General features: G+C 46.5%; 1 protein-coding gene across 3 annotated transcripts in view; it reads right to left on the bottom strand.

Moving 5' to 3' along the window:
* Positions 1-1150, bottom strand: part of SEPT6 (septin 6) — a 22853-nt gene extending 21703 nt beyond the window's left edge. For all 3 annotated transcript variants that reach the window (XM_010149929.1, XM_010149928.1, XM_010149930.1), the window contains exon 1: positions 1039-1150. The gene's annotated coding sequence lies outside the window, so the exon portion shown is untranslated. The remainder of the gene's footprint in view (positions 1-1038) is intronic.
* Positions 1151-5606: the final 4456 nt, after the last annotated feature.

Here is a 5606-nt window from a genome sequence, read left to right as displayed (position 1 = left end):
TGCCATTGTCAGGGAAAGTTTTCTTCTCGGCTCCATTTAACAGGGTCTGCTCCCCTCTCCTCACATCTCAGACTTAACCCTGTCCTGGGCAAACAGCGGGTCCATACCATGAGCTGGATCTCTCGCGGGAAGGGACAGACAGCCTCCGTGCGGGTGCAGAGCCACCAGCTAAGTCCCCAGGAAGCACCTCCAGCTGCAGCGCTCCCCTGTCACCCAGGCACTGCTGGGAGCATGTGGGGACAGGGCTTCCTCTGAGCACCACGGCCACACAAATAACCTCCTGCTCCCAGAGGCAGGGCACTGGCATCAGCAAACCAAACTAACTGTCCTCTCAGACAATTACTAATTCCCTATTATTAATTTCCTCATCCACCTGGCTGAATTACTGTACCAAAGCCATACAAGATTTTACTTCTGCTACCTAGGAGTGCCTCTGAGCAGGGACCATTTGGGGTCCTAACCCTGGGGAAGACCTGTGAGACAGGCAAACGCTGCAGGGACAGACACCAAGTCCTGCTACAGTGCCAGGCCCCAGCTGAGATCCATACCACATGGCAGCTTGGATAATCGTCTGACCAGCCATGGCTTGGCCAGACGCTATTTTAGTTCAAGTATGCACAGAGGGGAGGAGAAGAAAAATAGATTTTAGTGATTTAAGAGGAACATGGTATTCTGTTAAAATAATTATATTAATAACTCAATACCTAACCAAACAAGACCTCAGAACAAAGTTCTCTGGCATGAGTACTTATTTTCTTTTAACAGCTTGAAATTCAAACATACCAGGAAAATAAAGATAATAAAAGCCTGGAACTTTAGACATTTTATTTCTATGGTTCACTGTTTGGTAGAAAGCCATACTGCATATCCCCAGCAGGGATTTCCCAGGGCAGCAGTAAATCTTGTTACTGAAAATAGATAGAACAGTTGGGGAAATTTAAATCAAAGTTACCTTGTTAATGCCGTCACCTACAAGCTACATCCAGCTGCAGAGAAGCCCTTTTGAGCAAGAGAACTTCCCAAAATGGATATACTCACCCACACACAGGATGTTGAAACAAAACCCATGACTAACTGACTTATTAACCAGCTGGTCAGGCAAACTGTCAAATCCTACGTGTCCAGAGAGCGGGACAGTACGACAGCCTTCACCCTGAAATACAGTGAAACAGTTGTGTCATTTTTAAGCAAAGACACTTCCCTGTATAAACCCCTCAGACCTCCCAAGCAGAATCAACTGCACAGGCCAAGCAGAGATTTGCACGCAGACTGTAAATCACGACAGCATGCTTCCTTCTTCTCCAAAACAAATCCAGACTGCACCAATAAAATGATTTGTTTGCCACACATTAGAAAGTAGCCCTGTCAGAAAAATATTAAACTGCGCAAAACACATACCCAAACACAGCTGCTGAAATACAGAGGGGGCAAAACATTTGTTTCTTGAGAAGTTATGCAGGCACTCAGGTCTCATATTGAAAACATTCCCCTGTGCAAAGGAATGTATTAATGATGCCTCCTCCTATAAGCCTAGTACCTGTAATTCACATTAAGTGAATTAACTCACGTGTAATTCACATTCACAGCTGCAATTACAGAAATTAGCTAGAAGCAGTTAGGAGAACTGTACCTACATCTGTTAATTGAACAGCCCAAACACGCTGCCTCTGCAAAGCTCAAATGCTGCAGCACAGAAACAGCAGAGAACAGAGTCTTCAAGCTATCAAACAGCAGTATCTTCCATTTGTTGTGAAGATGAAAATCTCAGCCTGCAACCGAGAATCTGTCCAAATTTATAAAAAGGCCACTGGCACAAGAAATACGGGGATTATTGAAGGAAGCTGCAAGGAAGATGCTTGCACGGGCAGGTGACCAGACCGTGCAAGGTAGCAGGTCTTCTCCAGCTCTGGGCGTTGTTATCCAAGGGTCGGAACATCTTTCCAAGCTAGGAATTGACAAGACAAAACCCCGAGAAAGTGCCCAGAACTGAGCTGCTCATAACCACACGGCCCCATCAGAGCGGAACCTGCGTCAGGGTCTGGGAGAGGAGGCACCCAAACCTGCCTGCTGGGGGGCATGGGCTGCTCCCTGCCCAGCCACCCAAACGACGGCATGAGAAGCAGCTCCCACACCCTGCCCCACACCACCAACCCACCCGTCCCGGCCAGGCACCCCCCTTCTGCCCCGGGAAGCAGAAGGGTCGAGCTCCAGCTCAAGCTGTGCTCCACACCCAGCATGGCCACTTGCTTCTGGAGGGGAAGTTGGAAATTTTCACTCAGCTGCTGCACAAAGGCCAAGGCACTCTGGGTTCCAAACCTGCACCGCAGAGAGTAATGAAATACAGAGAAAAATGGAGAGTCGGTAGGAACCCTGCATATCTGTGTGTACGGGGAAGTTCCCTTCCTGCAGCCCCCCAGGAAGGGATTTCCCTCTCTGGAGCAAAGGTTTTTCTTAACAGTGTATCTTAGTGCCAAATACAGAAAATTCCCCTCTGGCCCTTCAGGAACATCAGCAGTTTGCAAGAAATACTACAGCCAAAAGGCAGTCATTTATAGGGCGTATTTTTTAACTTACTCTTTCAAAATCATGTTTTCACGTATCATGAAAGTCTGTTTACAGGAACAGGCATACTGGTTCTCCCTCTTCTGTTAATGGCACAGGTATTTTAGGCTAGAACATCCCCAGGGACTGCATTTACTACAGTCGCTATCAGAGTACAATCACTTGCCTTGTTACTGTTTTGCTGGCGTGGGGATATTTTTTCCCCAAGTATGAGGCTCCAAACACATTTCAGCCATTAACCATATTTACCACCCTGTGATGTGTAAATATGTTTCCCCTTAGCCATATTTTGTGTATCAGTCTGACTCTTCCTGCCAAGATGTTCACCAAATATGGCGCTTTATTAATTCCCGAGCACCTTGCCTCCAAATGACACGTTCATCAGGAAGGCGCTTGAGTTCCCCAGCAGATTCTGTTTTCGCCTTCTGAGGATGCAGCTCCGAGGCCAAATAATTCACCAACAGTTAAAGCAGAAGAAAGGGAGACCGTCAGGCACGCAGATTTTTGTGATGACACACCTAAACTCTCCTCAGCTGCTCTCACCAAAACAAAGACTGGGGTTTGATCTGCAGCGAGAGCGCACCACGGCCCTGATGAAGAACAGACCTTTGCACCCGCAAAGGTGCCAGAGAGAAGCAGATGCAGGCCCCTCGCACGGAAGGAGAAATACCAAGTGTATTTTAATACTCAGCCTTAAAACCGCACCGTTGGAAGACTGTTTGAACACTACTCTCCCCAGGAAGCGTGGGTGGGAGTGTAGGCTCTCATTAAGAACAAATCTTCTCCTCGTTCCTAAATATAAGTGTGATCCAGATGGAACAAAATAAACGGTAGAAGTTAAGCCACTCTCGGCTGAGAGGAGGCATTTACCGTTGCACAGAATTCAGCCTGCAAGTCATTTCCTGTGGCCTCTTTTTCTAGTCACCTGTGGTTTTATAATGCAGTTAAACCACACTTCACATCTGCTACAGGCCAGGAAACAAGTACTGCAAAACCTGATCTCCAGTCACAGCAGCTGAGCCTTCACGTTAAGCACACAGCCACGAGGTATGTTGTGCTACTCCAGCTAAAATCCCAAAGCCTGCTCGGCCAAGGCATCGAGAGATCAGACACAGTTAAAAAATAAAAATAAACCCCAGTGTTTTAAGGTCAGACTGGTTCTGACACACATCACAAAGTTGTCAGCAATTACCAAACCTTTTCTATCTGATCTGGTTTTCTGTCTGATCCACCAAGAAACAGTAAGTCGCCAGTCTTCACGCACCAAGTGGTGTCTCTGTATCCAGAATGCTGCTAGATATAAACAGCGTCCTCGTAAGCAACACACGAACACAGCAATTAGTCATCTGGCCTGTACATTAAGTGTAGATTTGGATTACCTTTTTCAAAACTGAAGGAGAATATGTTAAGCTTTTTGCTGAAAAAGCCTTCAAGAGCTATCTTCCAATGCTTATCTTCAAAAACAACCTTTCTGGTCACATTTAAAACATATGAAGAGGTACCAACAAGGTAAGCAAGGTTTAACTACTACCTGTGTGAAGGCTTTTTCCACGAGCATCAGTGAGCGCTGGAGGGCTGAGAGTCCGTCTGTACTCTCTATTTTAAAGTTAGCATCTTCTGGGAACGAAGACAAAGACGGGATCTCTGGGAAGCCAGTGTGAACACTGGCACCACACCAAGACACCAGATGCCTTCTGTTCCCCCCATATACACAGAGTGACCTCCACCAGCATAGAATGGGCGGTAGTTGCTCGGGAGGAAACAGAGAGTGTTTACCACAAGCAAGATGAAAAGAACAAAAAGAGCAACACGCTGTCTTGCTGCATTGCCAGGTGGGGCTATTGCAGAGTGAAAGTAAGGAGTAGCCCCTTGGAGAGGTTATTTTATTTCTTCCCAGTCTTGGGAAGATTTACACACTTCTGTTAGTGCTTCTCCATGCCACAGAAAACAATGCTGCCTATTCTAATTCTTACAAAGAACCATCAGCAATATATGCATAGATGTTACAGTAAATGACCCCAAGTCTGAAAGCACTTCACATTAAGTATTAGTTTACATAAAAAGGGCAAGATTTAGACTCCAGGTGTTTGAATCACTCCAGGGTCCTCAGGATGAAAAAAAAAAAAAAAAAACTATTAGAGGAAAATCTTGCTGAATGTGCGTGTCTACCTTGATCTGCTTCACTCAACAAGTAGATACAGCGCTGACAGCTCATGATGTCCTCGGAGCCCTGACGGGCCGCTACCGCTTTGTGGAAGTAAAGCAGAGCATCCTCCCCGAGACACGCTCACTGCAAACATCAACGCTCCATATTCAGGGCAATTTCTGGTGGCCTGGACTAAAGGATCAATGAAGAAGGACACCATGGCAGAAGAAAAGCGTCCACGTGGCGATATTCAGACAGAGCACAGCAAATGAAGAATGCTACGGCTCCGAACCCAAGGGACTCGGTGTCCAAACAAGGCCTGCACAGGAAGAAAACACTCCCCAAGACTGCAGCACAATACTGCACCTAACGGAAAAGAGCGTTTCTGTTTAGGACACTGGCAGCTGACATTTAGTACTTCCAACAATTTCCCAGCTCTCCCCAGATGAAAACCCCTTCAAATGCGAGGCCTCGGAGACTCCCTTTTGAGGATTTCAAAACGGCCACCACAAAGACAACTGCACCGTCCCCCAACGAAAACTAATCAAGCCACGTTCACAGAGCTCCGCCACCGCTGCTCACAGCAGCCACTCCCCTGCCCCTCTGCCACCCCGTGAAGCCGAGACAACTCTTGCACAAGAAGTCAAATGTCAAATCACAAAGCAAGACAGAACCTGAATTCAGGTTTACACATCACAGTTTTTCAGATCATCTTTAAGCTAGAACAACATCAGAATCCTTCTCATGACCTCGGCATTACACCATCCGCTTTCCCAGACTGCATTTGGCTCTGGTTAAACAGCAAATTAGAGCAACACTTGTACCAATTGCTTATCACTTGTACAAATGCAAAATTCTCTTATGCAATAACAGAATTATCCAGCAGACAGTATAAACA

This window comes from Eurypyga helias, unplaced genomic scaffold (assembly GCF_000690775.1).
Source record: "Eurypyga helias isolate BGI_N326 unplaced genomic scaffold, ASM69077v1 scaffold35814, whole genome shotgun sequence".
In the NCBI taxonomy this organism is placed as follows: domain Eukaryota; kingdom Metazoa; phylum Chordata; class Aves; order Eurypygiformes; family Eurypygidae; genus Eurypyga; species Eurypyga helias.
Note: the sequence above shows the minus strand (reverse complement) of the source record. Positions and strands in the feature narration are given on the sequence as shown.